The sequence below is a fragment of the Aythya ferina genome (assembly GCF_964211825.1).
Source record: "Aythya ferina genome assembly, chromosome: 16".
NCBI classification, from domain to species: Eukaryota; Metazoa; Chordata; class Aves; order Anseriformes; family Anatidae; genus Aythya; species Aythya ferina.
In genome coordinates this window covers 10,250,984-10,269,459 of record NC_140315.1, presented here as the reverse complement: position 1 = coordinate 10,269,459, position 18,476 = coordinate 10,250,984, and the positions used below count along the sequence as shown (strand labels likewise).

General features: G+C 57.7%; 1 long non-coding RNA gene across 3 annotated transcripts; it reads left to right on the top strand.

Moving 5' to 3' along the window:
- Nucleotides 1–15,968: 15,968 nt before the first annotated feature.
- LOC311445545 lies at nucleotides 15,969–17,582 on the top strand. 3 transcript variants are annotated; one of them, XR_014698499.1, is made up of 2 exons: nucleotides 15,969–16,202; nucleotides 16,849–17,582. It is a non-coding gene; the product is annotated as an uncharacterized lncRNA (long non-coding RNA). The 3 variants fall into 3 exon arrangements; XR_014698500.1 differs by having other exon boundaries at nucleotides 16,445–17,582; XR_014698501.1 differs by having other exon boundaries at nucleotides 15,969–16,240; nucleotides 16,445–17,582.
- The last annotated feature ends 894 nt before the right edge of the window (nucleotides 17,583–18,476 follow it).

Sequence of the window (18,476 nt, the reverse complement as noted above, 5' to 3'; positions counted from 1 at the left end):
CATTGTTCCCAAGAGCCGCAGTGCTCGCAGCTCGCAGCCAGCTTGCAGGAGGATCCCGATATTTCATGCAGACATGGCGAGAAACCAGCCCTGTTTCCCATTCACAAGGGGTGGCTCCAAAACAACACGGAGATCTGTCACAGCATATATGCGGCATCTGTGCAAATTGGCCTGACTGCCTAAATAATTCCGTATATATTTATAAACTGCGAGATGTAAGGTTTTTTCCTGTTTACTTTTCGGTTGAATTCCTCGCTCATGGAAATGCGAGCCGCACCGCGGCGGCTAGACACAACCATTGTATGGGGAGGACACTGTACAAACTGTCCTAGAAAATTCTGCCAAAGTGCCAGGCCATATCAGCCCTGATCTGCAGCCCCCTCGCCCCTTCCCACACATGTCCCCACCTCCGCTCCCCCCCTCCCTCTGCTCCAGCCCGCCGCGTTGAACCGAACCCAGCTGGATGCTCCCGTGCCAAGGGCGCGTGCAACGTGCCCAGATTTTCATGGGGACGGAGATCCCCGTGGGCAGCTGGCCCCCAAGTTGGGTTTGGAGCCACGGCAAGGGTGGTGGAAAGGAGGGAGGGGAAGTTTTCCACCCAGGTAGGAGCTGGTCCAAGCCCCCGCAGACAAATCCTCTGCCTCCCATCCCAGCACAGGGGTGCTGGCAGCGTCCTGAGCAGGCACCGAGGGGGGTGCAGGTGTCAGCGTCTGCCCTGCGTGGCTGGGGTGCAGGTAAAGCGCCACAACCACTGCCGTGGAGATTTGGGATGCCTTTAGGGGCACGTTTAGGGGCTCTGCTCCTTCCTGTGTGTGTTTGGACACAAGGGATGGTGTCCAAGTCACACGGCAGCTGCAGTGCTCCTGCAAGATGCAGCTCCGCCGCGCGTGTGCAGGTTCGGGACTGAGGTGCCAGCAGTGTTTGGGTACTGTAAGGTGAGGGATGCACGCACGGGGGCTGGTCAAGGAGAGGAGCTTGTGGGGGCGTCAGCCAGAAAGGTGACAGCGCCCTGCTCCTGCCACAAGCGGCGCCGTGAAGGGCCCTGCAGGGATGGTGTCGGCTGGAGCTGGGGTTCTCACAGCTGCTGGGGAAGGAAGGGAAAGGAAATGAGAAGGGAGAGGGGATTTTAAACACGGAAAGTGAAATGTGAAACCTGCTTTCTGGGTGCTCAGGGGCCGCATGGGGGGCTCTCGGCTGCCCAGGCGGGCTCTGGGGGGCGAGAAGGGCTCCCAGTGGGGACAGCAGCCAGGGACCCATGGTGGAGCTGAGCCAAGCTGCCCATGCTGGTCCCACCACACTGTGGGGCTGTTTTGGGGCCGGGCAAACATCGAGGAATGGGACAGGGTTGGTGCTGCAGCCAGGGCTGCTCCGCGCCCCGCAGAACCTTTACGTTGCACCCAGCTCCCATTCGCTTGCACCCTTGGAGCGACTCAGCCCCGAATATCGGCTGTGGGCAGCCCTCCAAAGCAGGAATGGACAGAACAGCCCTGGCCATCACTGATGTGGATGGAGAGGGTCAGGACATTGTGGGGACATTGTGGTTGGCAGCGCTGTCCCCAGACATGCTGGCCCCTGGCTGTGTTTGCGCAGTGCCCAAGGCAAGGGGAATGCAGCTTGTGGCAGCGGCTGAGCTGGCAGGAGGATGAATTGGCTACGGGGTGGGGCTGGGAATCAGAAGAACCAACATTAAAGTCAGAGTCCACGGAAATCCCGGCCTCTGGACACAGTTGTTTCACACAGTGCCAAAAAGCATCGAAAGGAGGCAGAAGGGAAAGTGGAATCGGATGTTTTTGTAATCCCTTTCTGCAGGAGGCACAGCAGCCCATCGGGCCAGAACGGGCAGCAGCTCATCCACTCCTGGGAGGGCTGGGAGAGCCCCGGCCACCCCACAGAGCCCCTGGCCAGGGGGTGCCCCAGCTCCTGCCCCTGTCCCGGGCAGGAAGGAGCCGCTCCAGGGGTCCTGGGGTGGCCGAAGGGGCAGGGGAGCTGCCGGGGCCGTCTCACAGCTGCTGCTGGGTTTATCGGCGTTTGGTGCTGGGGATGTCCTCTGCAGAGACAAACCTCAAAATTACACTTTTGGCTGTCCTTGGGCGGATGCAACTGGCAAGGCTGTCCCTGCACCCTCCCTTGGCCACAACATGCTCCCAGTCCCGCTCAGGGCTCGGCCCCTGCTCGTGGCAGTGCTGCTGGGCGAGAAATCCTTAGCTGCATCACTCAGAGCTTTTTGCCTTTGCTTTACCCAGGTGCTGTCCAGGCAGACCAGAAAAATTGGCCAGAGCCTCGGGTGGGGGCTCCCTCCCTGTGGCAGTGTCCGGGCTGGCACCGTCCCCAGAAGCTTTCACCACGGGGATGTTCGTGGGCAGGATGGAGGAGGTGAGGAGGTCTCGGTGCTCTCCAGCTTTTGGGATGGAGGAGGTGGGGAGGTCTCGGTGCTCTCTGTCTTTCAGAGGTACCCCACAGCCCTGCCAGAAGCCCAGGATGCTCCCCCCATTTCTGCACCAGGGCTCAAACCACCAGGGAGAAACCGACGGCAAAGTCGGCCCCGCTTCCCCCCCAGCTCTGCTGTGAAACTGGATCTGTTTCCTGGGATTACGTGCAGCACCTTAAAGAAAATATTTACAGAATTTATATTCACATCCCGTCCACCCTCCTCTCCGGGGGCTCTCCCGTGCCGCCCTCCTGCTCGCTCTCCATCCCCCCACGCCCCCACCCGCTGCCTGTGCCCCCACAATGCCCGCCTTTGTCAGGGGAACAATGTTTGCTCTCCCTCAAGGATGGGGGGATTGGAAATGAAAAGGAGCTGCCCCCTGCCTCGCCCCAGCCCCGTGCTGCGCTCTGCAGCAGGAGAAGGAGGAATTCCTGCAGGAATGCCGGGGCGAGGGGATAAATATTCATGTGCTGGGGTGTGTGTGGCTGCAGTTAGGGGGATGCTTGCGAGGACGGCGTGCTGGAGCGTTACGGGCGCATGGCTCTGCCTGCCCTTCCTGGTGCTGGCCACGTTTCCCCACCAGAAGCCGGGTTCCTGCCACTCGCTGGGAGCCCTCCAGCCATGGGGGACCCAGGGGGAGGCCAGGAGGAAACCTCAGCCTCGAAACGTTCAGCAGCCAGTCAATGTTCAGCAGTCAGTCAATGGGGAAAAAAGGCAAGCTCGTCCTGGCTGTCAAGCAGACGTGCCCCAAAAGCCTCCCAGCACCAGCAGACCTCCACCCCAGGGCTCGGTGGCAGCCCGTGCCTGGCTGCTGCTCATTCCCATTGCAGCGCTGGCCCCCCGCCAGCTGCTCTAAGCTTTTCCCCATGTGCAAGCAGGGGGGCTGGTGAGGGTGACAGGCATTTGGGGTCCTCTGGTGCCTGAGGGAAGGGCTGGCAGGGCAGGAACTGCAACAAGGTTTGCACCGAACCAGAGATGGGCTTTGGGAACGGTCCTGGTGCTCTGGTCTGCAGGCTACGAGCCACCTCCAGAGGTGGGCATGAAGTTTGTGCAAGTCTCTTTCTGTTTCCCGAAAAACCCCAGTGTCTAAAATTAAGAAATGCCTGGGCATCTTACTGTGGGAAGGGAAATCATCTTGTTCCTCTCCTGTTTGCACAGCGAGGGCTGCCCCATGTCCTCTGCCTGCTCCCAGCACGGGGGGCTCCTGCTGGTGGGGGTTGGCTCCCCGCAGCCCTGGTGCATCCCCTGGACCAGTGACCTGAATGATGTGGGGAACCCCATGGCATGCTTTGCCCTGAGCCCAACATGTGGAAAGACACTGCTGGCTCCTGGAAGCAGTACAGCTCTCTTCCCAATTTGTTTGAAAAAGAGAGAGAGAGAAAGAGAACGAGAAAATTTGCTGTTTCGATTCAGTGCCAAAGCAGGAAATCCTCATTCCCAGGACACCCTTTGCCTGTTGAGCTGGGACACCCTGCCCAGGTACCACATCCTGCAAGGAAGAGGTTTAGGAAGAGGCATCCATTGGGATTTTCATTAAAACCTTCTGTCTTCCCCGTCCAAGAGGAGATTTGGGCAGAGGAGCCCGTAACATGGCCCATCCGCATCGCAGGATGCTCCCTGGGTACCCGTGGGGCACGCAGCTATCTGTCTTGTCCTTGTTTTCCCACCCAGACAGCCGGGTCCACCCCTTCCCTCCCACTCACTAATGTTTTCCTCACCTCGTTTCCAGATGCTGGAGGACAAATGGGCTGTGCAGCGGCCCTACAGCCTGCTGGCCGGGCTCTCTCACCCATCCTGGGGCTGCCGGGAGCAGGGGCCGTGCCGCAGCTGGGGTCCATCAGCCCTGCAGCCACCCTGCCGGCTCTGTGCGCAGGGGGTGGCAGGTCCCTCTTGTCCCTGTCACCACGGAGGGCTGTGGGTGGTCTGGGTGACCCACTTTTGCCCCCGGCCTTTGCTCCTCAAATCAATGAAAACAAACGAGCGGCAGCCGCGCTGCCTTCGCGCTCTGCAGCACACTGGCTCCCGGCTGCTTTCCCCTGGTGCTGTTATCGGGAGCAGGCAGCGGGAGCATCGCTGTGCCATCATGCTCATCTCCAGGCAGCACACCCAAACCGCTGCTCAGCGCCGAGCCCCAGCAGTGGTAGGGATGGCACAATCCCCACAGGGCTCGGAGGAGAGTGCACGGCCTCAGCAGAGAGGCTGGAAGGCTTTGCCCCCTCTCTAAGGTCGTCATCTCCAGGACATGCCAAGGTCCCTGCACTGCTTCAGCAACCCACAAACCACCCGGGTCACCAGCCAGAGCAGCAGGGATCGGGGTTTTGCATCTGTGAGCTCCACACAGCGTGCCCTGTGCCTCCCCAGCCCTTCCTCTCCCTTTCTTTGGCTGCAGTACAGCGCTGGCTGCTCAGCAGGGCACCCTCCTGACACCCCTGGGTGCCCACCCAAAGGCCACGTGGATCCCACCCAGCCCCAGCCCCCAGCCAGTTTGGGGCTCCTCTCACCATGTCGGCTGGAGGAGGCTCTGACAAGAGAGCGGGAGTGAGTTACAGGGTGGAAAGAGGCCCTGCCTTTCTCTGGAAAAGCAAGGAGGATTAAAATCTCTGGTCCCTATATTGCTTTTTCTATTTCCCCTTTTTATTTTATTTATTCTTTTTTTTTTTTTGGTGGTATTATTCGATGGTTAGAGAAAGCAATCTGGAAACATAACTGCATAAATTGCTGTGATTTCCGGCTGTCCCTGCAGAGCCCGGCGCTCTCCTCACCAGATGGGCTGGCGGAGAGAGCCTCCAGCTCCAGCCTGGCTCCCCGGGGGCCGCTGCTGCCCTCTCTTCCTTTGCCATGTCGGATCCTGCTCCCACCGCGGGGCTCGCAGTGGGAAGCTGTCCCGCTGCCGAGGCCAGGTAAGGGAGGCAGCTGGGCTCGGCCGCCCCCGCGCAGGGAGACACGGAGCCCTTGTTTGCTTTGGAAAATGAAAACCATGCACAGCCCGCGGCCAGGAGCGCTTGGGAAACGTCTCTGCGTGCAGGTTGGGGTAGGCGCCGGGGCCGCTCCGAGGAGATGGCTCGAGGGGTCTAACGCAGCACAGGTTTGCAGCAGGAGAGCAAAATGTCCCTGTTTGCAAGCCATAAACCCCCCGAGCTCTGCTCTCTGTCCCCGGGGAATTGCATGGGAGCCTGTGCCCATCTGTCATCATCCTTCCTCCCCCCCAGGAACAGCACTGCTCCCTGTGCCTCCAGGACACCGCGGGGACACGGAGGGTGCCCAGGGGGCTGCGGGAGCATCACCAGCCTCGGAGGTAACCCGGGGTGCCCAGAGAAGGATGGGGCGTCCCCAAGGTTGTGCCAATGGTGGCAGGAGACCAGGACCTGGAGCTGAGATGCCCGGGATGGGAGAGCAAGGGCAGGGGTGGGTGGGAAGCAAAACCTCTTCTGCCCGGCGCTGCAGCCACGCTGGGGGAATTGGCACAGGCTCTTACCCAGGAGGGCTCCAGCGTAGCTCTGCTCGCACAACCACGCACATCACCCTGCACTTCAGTCCTGCACAGCCCAGCAGTGCAGCCAGCTACGGCCGGGCGCAGGAGGCTGGAAGGAGCGTGACTCCCATGCTCACGTTCCTGATGGATACGGTCTCAGCCCCAGCTTGGTCGCTGGCCGATGGCAGCCCAGTTCATCAGACAAAACACAGCTTCCCAGAGGAAACGGGACAGGAAGGAGCCTATAGAGGTGATCTCATGATGCGGTGCCCAGCAGGAAAGAGGAGGTAGGCAGATCCCCGAGTCTTTGGGCTGCATGGGACGGGCAGCTCCTGCCACACAGCTCTGTTCCCCGTGAGCTCGTGGCTCCTCCACGTCGTCCCCACACCAAAACAGGCTGTCCCTGGGGCAGAGGCTGCTCCCCACTCCTGCCCGAGCCTGTCGGCAATGCCGGCTCCTGTGCCATGGCCAGCAGACCATGCAAAAATTCCTCAAATGCAGGAGCACCGCTGTGTTCAGCCTCATATGCGAGGAAAAATATGTATATGTTCCATATGCACAAGAAAGAGGCCTTGAAAGCCGGGAGGATACAATGATCAATAAATTATAGCTTGGATAATATTTTTCACCATCACCAAATAAATCAGGCCTTATTTTTCCCCTATGTCCACAGATTTAATGGCAGCAACAGTGCCCTCGGTGCTCGTAAAACTCCATCCTCTTGCCGAAGGGCCTCCCAAACAATTTGTCATTTGGCCTTTGCTTGTTTGCTTTAAAATTAGCTGGTCCAGACATTTAATAGCCCAGGAGCTAGGAAATCCATCAACTTACCCCAGCTTCCAGCTATCTGTGCGTGTGCTCCTAGGGCCACTCTCGCTGGCTGCATTGCAGCAGGGCGGGTGGAAGAGGGGTGGGGAGCCAGCGAGCCGTGGAGTCAGAGACTGTGGGCAATATATTTTGTCTGGGCTTTCATATCACCTTTCTTATTTCTATTTCTCTTGTTCTTCCCATCTTTCCTTTTCCCCCTGTGGTCACTTCAGCTCTCCAGCTGCCATCAGCAGTGCTCTGCTTCCAGCCGCAGCAAGCACGTCAGGAGCTGACCCCTGCTCATAGGTGTAAACACTGCCTTGTTAAAAGGGGATAATTACCGGGGTCTGGTTAACCCCGGTGTAAAATCAAAGTGAATGGAGCCCCGCTGAGACTTCCAGCCATGCAGACCACGAAGCCTGCACTCCGTGGTAAACAGCCAAAGCTCCAACTGCTTGTCAGCTCGGTGCATTTGGTGGAAAGTTAACTTCTTCCTGAAACAGAAATGCTGTCGTTTGGGGGCATTTCTATCCCCCAGACACAGGACCAGCAAAGGGCTGCGCTCCTGTCCCATCAGAGAGCCTCCCCAGGATTTTTTCTGGCTGCCCGTGGGCTGTTGTGTTGGGAACACGTGGGGTTGTACCTGCAGGGTAGGCGGTGTGTCACTGCACAGGCTGCAAGGAGCATTCTCAGCCCCACAGCCCCCGTAATAGGGTCCCCGGGGGCCTGGGAGAGGCCAACCCTGGGCTGTGCACAGTAGGGGGCAGCTCGGCTGCCACCATCCCTGCTCCATGGAGGAGCTCGTGGATCGCCAACACAGAATAGCTCCTGTGTGTCTGGAGGGCTTGCAGGGTAGCCATTTCCAGCATCTTCCGCCTGAGCCACACGGCCGTATTGCCCTGTTTCCCCTGGACCACGAGCTGGTTTTAGCAGCGAGGATGCTTAGGGAGCTCTCCTGGAGCCACAGGGAGATGTGCACCAGAGGTGGGAGCAGAGGGCAGCCCTTACTCCGCATCCTTCCCCCCGCACTGCCAGGCCTGCTTTGGCACCCAGGGGTGCTCAGCAGGACCCGGGTGGGATGTGCTGAGCACAGCACTGAGCAGACAGTCCTGCCCTGCACAACCGGAGCACCTGAGGGAGGTTTCGAGGCCAGCCCGCAGGAGCAGACCCCCCTCAGGCTCCTCCAGCCATGCGGAGCACCAAGCCAGCTCCCTCGGGTCCCCTCTCGCTCTCTGACCAGCGGGGCAGGCCACAGACAGCCCCAGTAACTCAGCCTGAAAGGCCAGGAATCGTATTTCTGCCTCTGCTTGCTTGCCGAGCTCATATGTGGCCTCAGTGAGATAAAATGTCTGCCTGGGAGTCGGGGCTGTGACCTAGGCCATGGGCTCGGCCGGCGCTGCTGAGAGGGGCTTGGCAGTGCGAGCTGCAGGCATTGCCATCGCTCCCAGGGTTACTGCCCAGCGTGTTTATTCCTCGAGCGAGGGGGACTTCATAACTCAGAGACTCCTGACAATGTATATATATTGAAATCTTATAAGAGTAATGACCATATCCAATGATATTTTGCTCTCATCCTGCCAATATAAACAGCTCTCCGGACTTACCGAATCGCAGTGGGTCAGCCTGAATAATTAGGCTCGCATGTTCCATTTATTACCTTGAAAATCCTTCCTCATTGTACTTTTTATATATATATTTAAATGCAATATGTTTAAATGAAAACCAGATCCGGCTCGGAAGGAATTTGAAATATGAGGCCGAGAGCACAAGAAGCGGCAAAAAGGTCCTCTGCTAATAGGAAAGGCCGGGCCGCCGGGGGGACGAAGGGAGGGAAGGGCAGGCTGAGGTGCCAGCTGCCCCCGGGGCCGGCCTCGGGCTTGTCTCTGCGGCCACTGGTGGTGCTGAGCGCCTGGGGTGTGGGGTGAGCACAGCCCGGTGTCAGGGGTCTGCTTTGGTGCCCCTTGGAGAACAGGAGACCACCAGAGGGACAGGAAAGCATGAACCCAAGGTGTCGCCAAACCTTGCTTTGGTCAGAGCCCAGACAGTCTCCTGTGGCATCAGCAGAGAAGTGAAATGTGCTGCCAGCACCCCAAAAACTGTCCTCAGAGGAGCTACACTAGTGACAGTGGCAACAGCATTTCGTGGATAATGTCCGGATGGAGCAGTAACCACGGGGAACTGGATCTGTACATAACCCCTGCCCAAGCCCCCTCTCCCCAAGGTGCCATACAAACAAGCGGGGTGAGCAGCACCGTGGTGCTGAGCCACAGCATAGCGGGCATTATGGCAGGGGAGGCAAAACGACATGGTCCTTCAGTGCAAAAGCCCTTTGTGCTTTGTTTCCACCGGTCTTCTTTTCTCAGCAATATCCCTCAGCAAAATTAAACGGAATTGTGATTAGCACGGATCCAACAGAGCCCAGTAAGTGGCACACCAGGAGGCAGAGCACAGCGGGTGTCAGGAATCCCCCCTGGACACTGCACCCCTCAGCCCTGGCTCCCTGAGTGTCTGAGGGCTCGTGCCTGTGGGACTCCAGTGTTCGGGTTTCTTCTCTCCATACATTTCTTCTCCCCCTGAAGGTGGAGCAGACAAGCACATCTTACGTCAGGGCTGTCCCCTTGCCGTCCTCCTCCTCGAGGGCTGCCACAGACATTCCCGACATGGGCACCAGGGAAGGAAACGTGCCTCAGGCTGTGCTGGACCAAAGCACTGCGGTGGGGTCACCAGGAAAAGCACAGTGTGAGCCACGGCCCCATGCAGGGTGGGTGTCTTCCAGCGAGGCATCATCCCAAACCCTGCCATGGGGTGGGTGTCCTCCACCATCCCAAGCCACTCGAAGCCATGGGAAGCAGCATGGGGCTGTCTGTGAAGCCCCAGCAGGGGGTCCTGGCATGGGGACCCTGCAGCAGGGCCCAGCGAGGCCGTTTGGGGTCAGCGCGGAGGCGCACGGTGCGTCGGTGTGGGAAGCTGGGAGCAGCCCTGCCGGCTCTCCCCATGGTTCTGGCCAGCACTGCAGAGTGCTTCACTTGCCTGAGCAGCGAGAGTAGAAACAAAATGACATTCATTAGATGTTTTAAGGAGTGTTCAGGCATGTAATCCTCCTGGAATGAGGCAGCCATAACAAGTTACTGTAGTTATTGATGGCCATGTCAGTTAGCCTTTTCCAAGGATTAATCACCATCCTGTTCATGCCCTACAGGATGTTTTTATCTCCGTTTTCTCCCAGTGTTGCACCGTGCAAAGCCGGCTGGTCTGCATGGTGTGGCTTCCGAAGCCGGGGGGGAGGCTGGCTCCTCGCACCTCGATCCTAAATATTTAGCAGTCTGGGAGGGCGCAACATTTAGAGGCATTGCGGAGGCAGAGCTGCAGCACTTTGAGGTTTCGCCACGGAGAGGCTGAACTTAAACATCTCCTTCGCTGCGATCTGGGGTGGAAAAAGCCGGGACAAGGCTGCCACAGAGGAGCACATCGCTCGTGCAGCCAGGCTGCCTCTCTGGCTGCCCCTCCACAAAACCTGGCAGGTCTTGGTGTGCAGCAAACTTCACTGGGAACCAGTGCTTCCAGGAGGCCCTGGCCTTGCAGCATTTGTGGGGGCTTGGTCAGACCCCATTGCCTGCTCAGGGGGGTCAGCGAGGGGCAGGTGCCTTTCATTTACCCGCTGGCTGGGGCGGCTGGACGAGGGCCAGGGCTGGGCTCCTCGGCAGTGCCAGTGTAACCAAGCCTGGAGCTGGGTTTGGCCTCTTGCCCCGGGTGTTTGTGCTGGCACGGCTCAGCTTGCCCCTTCCTGCTGCACGGGACAGCTGCAGGGCTCATTTTCACTGCAGCCCTCATGCTGGGGTGGTCCTGAGTCTTACAAGGGCTCCAGAAACCACCCAGCAGGGCTCACCAGGAAAGGTCCTGACCCGCTGCTGTGGGGTACAGATTTCTTACTAATGCTGCTCTGTGTGGTGGGGAGGGAGAAATTCAAGTCCCAGCAGGGTCTGGCTACATCCCCTGGTTAGCACACAGAGCAGGCACTCATGTCCTGCTCATGTCTGGGTGACTTCAGGAGCCAAGCACTGCTCCACATGGCTGTCCCGATGGAGGCAGACTCACCAGAGCCACCAGGAAATCCACCCACTTACTACAGAAGGGACCCATAGCATGTATTAAAACCAGGCAAGGCTGGAAAAACACCACACAGCAGAGGAATTAGCATTAATCAAGCCCGAACCCACAGGGGATCACCCAGTGCATGGCTCAGGTGTGCAGGACCCCAGGCTGGCTGGGGAGTCCTGGGCCGCTGAGGGGTCCCAGTGAGGTCTTGCCATCAAGCAGGGACCTCCAATGCCATCTCCATCCCCCCAGCCAGCAAGGGGAGGAGAAGAAAAAAATCCTGATGCATTTCTTCTGCCCTTCAGTGCCTTTGTGGCAGACCTGCTTTCCCCAAAGGCTTCCCAGAGATGACCAACCTCCTCACCAAACGCTGCTCAATGGAGAGTGCGGCTCGGCAGGCGGTGATGCCCTGCCCTGTGTCCGCAGGAGCAGAGCCCACAGGAGGGATGCCCCACGGGCTGGGAGATGCAGGGGCCAAGCTGCAGTGAGGAAGAGTGGGCTCAGCTCAAACAGGAGGAGTGTCCTGCTCAGCACCCAGGGACACAGCTCGTCTCCAACAACTGCTGCTGCAAAGGGGTAAATGAAACCTTTTGTCAGCATCATTTCCCCTGGTTCAGCTGGGGGGGGACTGCATTTTATAGACCTTTGGCTTCTCATCCAAAGGGGAAAAAATAAAAGAGAGAGAGGAAAAATGCCCTTTAAATAGAACTTTCCATGCTGGAAGTACCTCTGGAAACACAGTGAAGGGGGAGCCGCCAGCACGAGCGATAGGTGCAGCACGGTGGGACAGGGGATGGACTGGGACACGACCCAGGAACAGGCGTCTGTTCTCCTCCCAGCTCAGCTCACCCTGCCGATGCTCTGCCCTCACCAGGGGAGACTAAATCCTGAGCCTTCTCCCTGCCCAGGGCTGCCCCACGGAGCCTGGAGGCTGAGCTGATCCCTGTCCTGGCTAGGGAATGTGTCACCTGGTGCCATCCAGACACAGGTTGCTCCATGGTCACCCCCAAAGCGATGGGACACAGTTCTCCTGCCCCAGCAGAGTTCCCTTTCTCAGGACAGCCACAGATGCCTCTTCTCTTGTGTTTAATTTTGCCCAGCTTCTGGGTGCACTCTATCCCTCCCCAGGTCAATCTCCCCGTCTACTTTGCCTTTTCCCCAGATTTGTTTAATAGGAGAACTCCCAGGATTATTTTTGCTGCCGGAGCTGCATGCTAGCAGCTGGTGGGAACGTGGGCTGCCTACAGCAGGGAAAGAGAAACAAGATGCTTGGCTCATTTATCCGGCTCCCTGGCCCCCGATAAAAGCCACGCTAGCTTCGTATCCACTGGAGGAGACCACCAACCAGGCCTTTAAAGTCCAGCCACAACTGGGAATTCACGCTCAGCACACTGTGCTGCGGCTGCAGAGCGCCCTTTACCTGCTGGTGCTGGAGCTGAGCACGGAGCAGCCAGACCCGTGCACTCCTGGGCACATCGTCTTCATCCAGAGCCTTGCCCTGGTGTGCCCCGCTCAGCAGCTCCTGGCTGCATGGCAAAAAAACACAGTGAGGCACGGCAGGGGATGGCTTTGGGGGCTTTTTGCAGTGTGAGGCTGCAGATGTGGGCTTGCACTCAACAGCAGCGAAGCCACTCCAAGGGAAGGGCACAGCTGGATCTCTGATGGAGGACATGAGCCATTGGAGACGGGGACGAGGAGGGACGTCTCTGAGACGGGGAGGTGTCTGCAGGTGCTGAGGTGTTCGGACACACGGGCCAGGCTCCAGGCACAGCCAGCAGGTAGCAAACCAGTGCAAAGCTGGGAGCCGGGCAGGAGGACGGTGCTGTATTGCTCCGAGTAGCAATAAGGGCTGGTTTGCAGCAAACACTGCTCCACAGACCTCACTCTTCCATTGTCCAAGTAATTCGCATTTATCCTATACTTTTTTTTTTTTTTTTTCCATTTTCCACCCTTCTGTCTTATCCCCAAGGATCTTTATTCCCTATGGCAATGACTTATCGGTCTTGCTTCGCTGTGACTTGGGATATGTCACCAATGCCATTTCCTGGCTGGGATGAGATGAGCAAGACCCAGGCTGGGGGAAGGCTGGGATACACCATCGGGTTGCCCCATGCCTTGGCAAGCAGGAGCAGACCAGAGGGGCTGGGGACCCAAAGAATCACACCACTTCCCCATGTGCAAGACCTGACCGTTTGGCTTCTGTTGCGCCGAGCCCAGGTGAGGGGTGAAGGCTCAGAGGCCAGCGGAGGACGAGAACAGCGGTGGTCGGCGCTCAGCTGCGCAAAGCCCCAGCCCTCCGCCTGAGCTCATCGCCTCGGAAAACATTTGGGGAGGACGCGTCCAGTTCGGATTCGTAATGCGGAGCGGCTTGGCAGGTCTGCAAGCCCCTGGGGCCCTTCGCGAGCATTAACCAGTGGGTTAGAGCAGCCCAGCCATCTCTCTCCTTGCCGGGACCTGGGTTGCTCAGCGAGGCTCTGCTCGGCGCCACGTGATCCGGGGAAAAAGCTCGGCCGGTCCCTTTAAGGCCGAAATGACGAATATATTTCTGGAGGCTCTGGAAAAGAAGTCAAGTCTATTGGCTTCTGCGTCACCGGCACCGGCCATTGATTCCCTGTAAATGTTTCATATTTGGCCAAACTGGCTGTTGACGGAATAGTTTCTGATTTAACACTCTCGGCTACAGCCGAGACCCAGATGGGTCCCATTAGCTCTGGAGAGCACGTCCCCTCCATTGGCTGCCGGAGGAACACTTCCTCATGGCCCCCTCCTCCTTATTCCCAAACAGACACTTAAGCCCCTCTAACGAGATTTGCACTGGAATCCTGGTTATTTCAGCCTTCAGCGGATGTTGCCTTTTATCGTTATTGTTATTTATCTCGTGTTTTAATGAAAAAAAAGGGACATGCGTGGAAGCAAGCCCCGAGTCCCCGTGCCACCCTCTCCCTGCTGTTGGGGTCCTCGGTAGCTCCCAGCCCTGCAGCCCCCCCCGCCTGGCTTCCCCAACCCCACAAGGGTCCCCCCACATCCTTCCCTCTCCCCCTCCCACCATTTCTCTCCTCCCCTCTGCCCTTCTCGCTCCCGCTCTATTTAGTCTGTGTTCAAAACCCTGCACAAAAGCTCTTACAGATCCCCGGGCTGTGACCCAAACAGTAAAGAATGTTTATATGCTGGTCGCCTTCCATTTCTGTGTATTAATATTGCGCACACACGCTCATGCACTCACACATGGCGTTTCTGGTGCCTCCTCGGGCTGCCGGCCAAGGGAGCCCAGCCAAAGTAAAGGCATCTGGGCCCTTTTTGAGCAAGCAGGAAAAGGAGGAGGAAAGAAAAGGCAAATGCAAAGGTGTCGTGATAGAAGCAGCCCCCCCAGCCTCTGCCCCTGCAGTGCCAGGCTGTGCCTGCCCCAGCAAACCCCCGTGTCCCTTGTCACTCCCTGCACGGCTGCGGGTGGCTCTCTGGGGACAGGGGTGGCAGTGTCCAGAGGTGTCCCAGGGGCTCGGTGGGAGCCGCAGCTCAGGGTTAGGGCTTGAAGAGGGGGCACAGAGCCCCAGCGGGAGCCTTCTTCCAGCCTTTGCCCCCGGTCTCTGGAACCTGGGGTTCCTGAAGGCCGGCCTGGGGAGTAAAGACCAAGGCGAAGAAGTCCTCCAGTACCTTTTCACCATCCCATGTAACGAGGTCTCCTGTTTTATTCAGCATAGTGCTCACATTTTCCACAGTCTTCCTTCTGCTGCTGATGTAGTTACAGAAGCTCTTTTTGTTGCCATTGACATCCCTGGCTGTATTCAATTCCATTTGGACTTCACCTTTCTTAATTTCAGGCCTGGATGCTCAGACTATCTGTGTTCCTCCCAGATTATCCATCCTTGCTTCCACCCTCTGCACGCTTCCTTTTTATTTTGAGCTTTGCCAGTAACTCCTTGTTCATCCACCCAGGCCTCCTGGCACTTCTGCCTGCCTTCCTCTTTGTTAGGATGCATTGGAGGAGGCGACCCTTCAATATCGACCGGCTTTCTCGGGCCCCCTTCCGCCCAGAGCCTTGTCCCGTGGCACTGCACCAAGCAGCTCTTAGGGGCCAGGTTCTCCTCTCCCCACATGCAGGTTTGTGAGCTCACTGTTCATCCTCCCCACTGCCATAGGATCAGGAAGGCCACCAGCTCGGGGTCACTCGTTGGCTCCGTTATCACGTGGAGAAGGAAGATCTCATCAATACATTCCACAGGGCCTCATCTGTTCGTTCACCTGGCCGGGCAGCCTGCAGCAGACCCCACTATAATGCCACCTAACCCCGTCCTCCCTCAGCCCTAACCCCTAAACCCTCAGCCAGCTCCTCACCCGTCCCCAGGCAGAGCTTGGTGCTGGTCCCTCACGGAGGACAAGAGCCCCTCCTCGTGTCCCCAGCATGTCCTACAGAACCTGCAGCCCTCCATGGCAGCCTTCCAGTCGTGCGGCCATCCCACCACGTCTCCAGGACCACAGCAACATCACGGCCCTGCAACCACATGCACGTCCTTGGCTCACCCTGTTTGTTCCCCACCCTGCCCTCATTACAGCACAGGAGCTCAGAGGGGCACCCCAGCGTGGTGGGCTCCTAGGAAGGGGTTGGGGGATTCCTCCATAACGGAGCCCCGTAGGTATTGCCTCGCCAATCTGCAGATGCCGGAGGTGACCCTGCTTAATCCCCACGTTGTTCCTGTTGTGGTTTCTCCCTCTCACATCGCCCCGTGCCCTTTGTGCTCCCTCCCTCCTCGTTCCCAGCTGAGAGCAGCACCCAGGCTGTTGGCCACAAAGCACCCATCTGCCTCCCGGTCGTTTTCCCTGGTGCTGCACAAGGTACCGACCTGATCTCACCCATCTCACCTCCTGCCCCCCTTCTGCACTGCCCTTGGTGTCTGTGGGGCTGTTTCTCTCTCATTTCTCATTCCTCTCTCCCAGATGCTGTTGCAAAGGATTTTTTTTACCCTTTCTTAAATCTGCTTTTGCTGAGGCCGCTCATTGGCACAGCTTTATCAAGCAGAGGATTGCTTTTCCAGCTGGCTGGAACTGGCCCTTATCTAGCATAGGACAATTATTAGGTTCTTCTGCCACCCTTGCAGCCCCCCGCTACCAAAACCTTGTCCCAAAACAAAAACCAAATAAATAAAAAGGGAACTGACCCTCTAGTGTAAGAGCAGCAAATCACACTCATTAGAAACACCTAAGGATTGTCAGAAACCTCTAGATCTTCCTCGGGTCCACACCCTACTGGCTCATGTTAATTTTCTACTTCAGTAAAGAACAGCAGAGGCAGCTGAAATACCCAGACAGCTCAAAGGAACTGCCTGGTGTTCCTGGACCTTGTCTCCAGATCCCGAAATTCCCAAAGAAGAACAAACCCCGATGCACAGACTGCGGGGTCACCAGGTTGGTCTGTGTGGGATTTCAAGGGGCTGCTGAGGAAGGTGAGGCGTGCCAAAAACTTCAGCCTTGGGCACCGGGGGCTGTGCCAGGTGGGGTGTCTGTGGGGCTGCAGAGTCCCCCTGTGAGAGGGGTTTGGACAGGAGCAGCCTATGTTATCTGCAGAGAGTCGGGGTGGATTTTAGCAGTTGCGTTTTAGTAATTTACTGCAACGGGCTTGAGTCCACCTCCCTTCTGCCACTCCTCAGAACCCCCTTTGAAAGCTCAGATATTGGGGCCAGAGTGCAGCTGCTGGTTGGAGGATGCTCGCTTTCCTCGTTAAGTGCCACTGATGGCAAAGACCTCGTTAAGCTGCTGGCGGTGCTGCTGGCCGTGGATGCCGGTTTGCATCCCGCGCTGTCTGCGTGAGCAGATCTGGGGGGTGGCAGAATGGTTGGTACTGCCCCCCGAGCTGCAAGGGGGGCCTCTACATCAGCAAAACAAAGTAAAATTGGCTAAATGTGAAGGCGAAGAGGAGTTTCTTAACCTGGTCTTGCCTGAAGACCCCTACGTATGTGTAGTGAGGTCTCCAATGCTGGGGCAAACCTACAAAGCCATGGGCTGCCTGGGAAGTGCCAGGTCTTTTGACTGAGCTCATTTTCCTTGTCTATAGGAACAAAAAAAACAGTGCCACACAGCTTTACCGGCACCTGCAGGCTGTGATTTGGGGAGGGAGCAAGAGGAACCCTGCTCATCAGCGTGGTGAGGATGCTGCCTCACCCGACACGTGCTGACGGCTGCTGCAGGCTGAAGGGCGGTGGAGTTTGGTTCCTTACACACAGTCTGGCACTGATACCCACGGAGGGGAAAAGCTGCCCAGTGCCAGCAAAGCCACCAAACATCCTGCCGGACACTGTGGAAGCTCCCTGTGCTGCTCAGCTTTTAACCCAAATAATCAGATGGGCACTGAATTTCCTCCTTGCCTTCCAGGAAAATGACCTCCTGGAGGTCTTGGCAGGGGTTAACTCTGCACAAAGTAGTCACGCAATGGGGAGGTCTTCTTCCAAGCACCAAATAACTTGCAGAAGTAATGCATTTGTTCCTAATTAGGATAATTGCCCCATCACTTTTCTCTGTGGCATCGGCCAACCTAACTCACAAACGTCTGAAAACACTAGCTGAAGTATGACCAAATTTAGGAGCTGAGTCGAGTAATATATTGCCTCGATTTGTCCTAAAACATGAATTGGCTGGGAGTCCTCCTGCGTATTGCATTTCCAGGGAACATGAGGAACCCATTGTGTAATTAGCAGTAGTATTTTCAACGCGCTGTGGTGTGCAGCCTGCGCCGCGCTCTGCCCTCCTGTCCCGGGCTACTGCACCTCCTGGGACCCTCGGTTCGTGGCTGAGAGCTGCTGGGGGGCTACCAAACGCCTGTGCCGCAGAAGTGCTGAGCACGGCTGTGGTTAAGCAGGAGGTAGGGGCTCACCTCCTCCTTCCTCCACCCAGTCCCCTGTCCAGAGGCAGCCAGAGCAGGGATGTGCCTTGCTGTAACCCGCTGGGGGCCAGCAGCAGAGCTGGGGACAGGATGAAGTCCTGTGTGAGGATCCCTCTGCCTGCCGGCAGTTGTCGGCTGCAGCAATCGCTATATCCCGGCCCATGGGATGTCCTTCCTCGGTGCCTGGCACTGCAGCAAGAAACCTTCCCCTCTTGCTGCAGGGAGGTTGTGGAGCTGAGCCGCAGCAGGACCATGTCCTGCCCCGCGCCCTCCTGCCCACCCACACCCCGCTCCCCACAGCTGGAAGGACTCCCCACAGCCCTTCATGGAAAGAAACCCTCCCCAGGTGGGGAATTTGGTGGATCCATCCTGAATTGGACGAGAGCCGGGCTCTCCCACCCTCCCCACATTGCCTGCAAGGAGCAATGCTGACACCAGCGCTCCCCACATTGGTCTAATCCCGTGTTTGACAACACTCCCTTCTCTTTTCCCTCTGCATCTCCCTTTCACCATGCAAGATACCTCGTGTGAGCTGGAAGGCTCAGAGCAAAGCCCAGGCCATACACCAGTGTGCCCAGCACAGGCAGCTTGCTGGGGGACTGGCAGAGGCGATGTCCTGCCTGCAGGCTGCCTGGATCTCTCTTGCTCCTCTTTCCACATCCACCCGGCCCCTCTGAATGCCATACAAAGCTTCTTTCCCCCAGGGGCGTTGATATTTAAAGGTTTTTGGAGAAATCCACTGTAAGAATGACTAATGGTGAGGCCTGGGAGTGAGTTCAGTCTCCTCCAGGTCTCATCCCCGC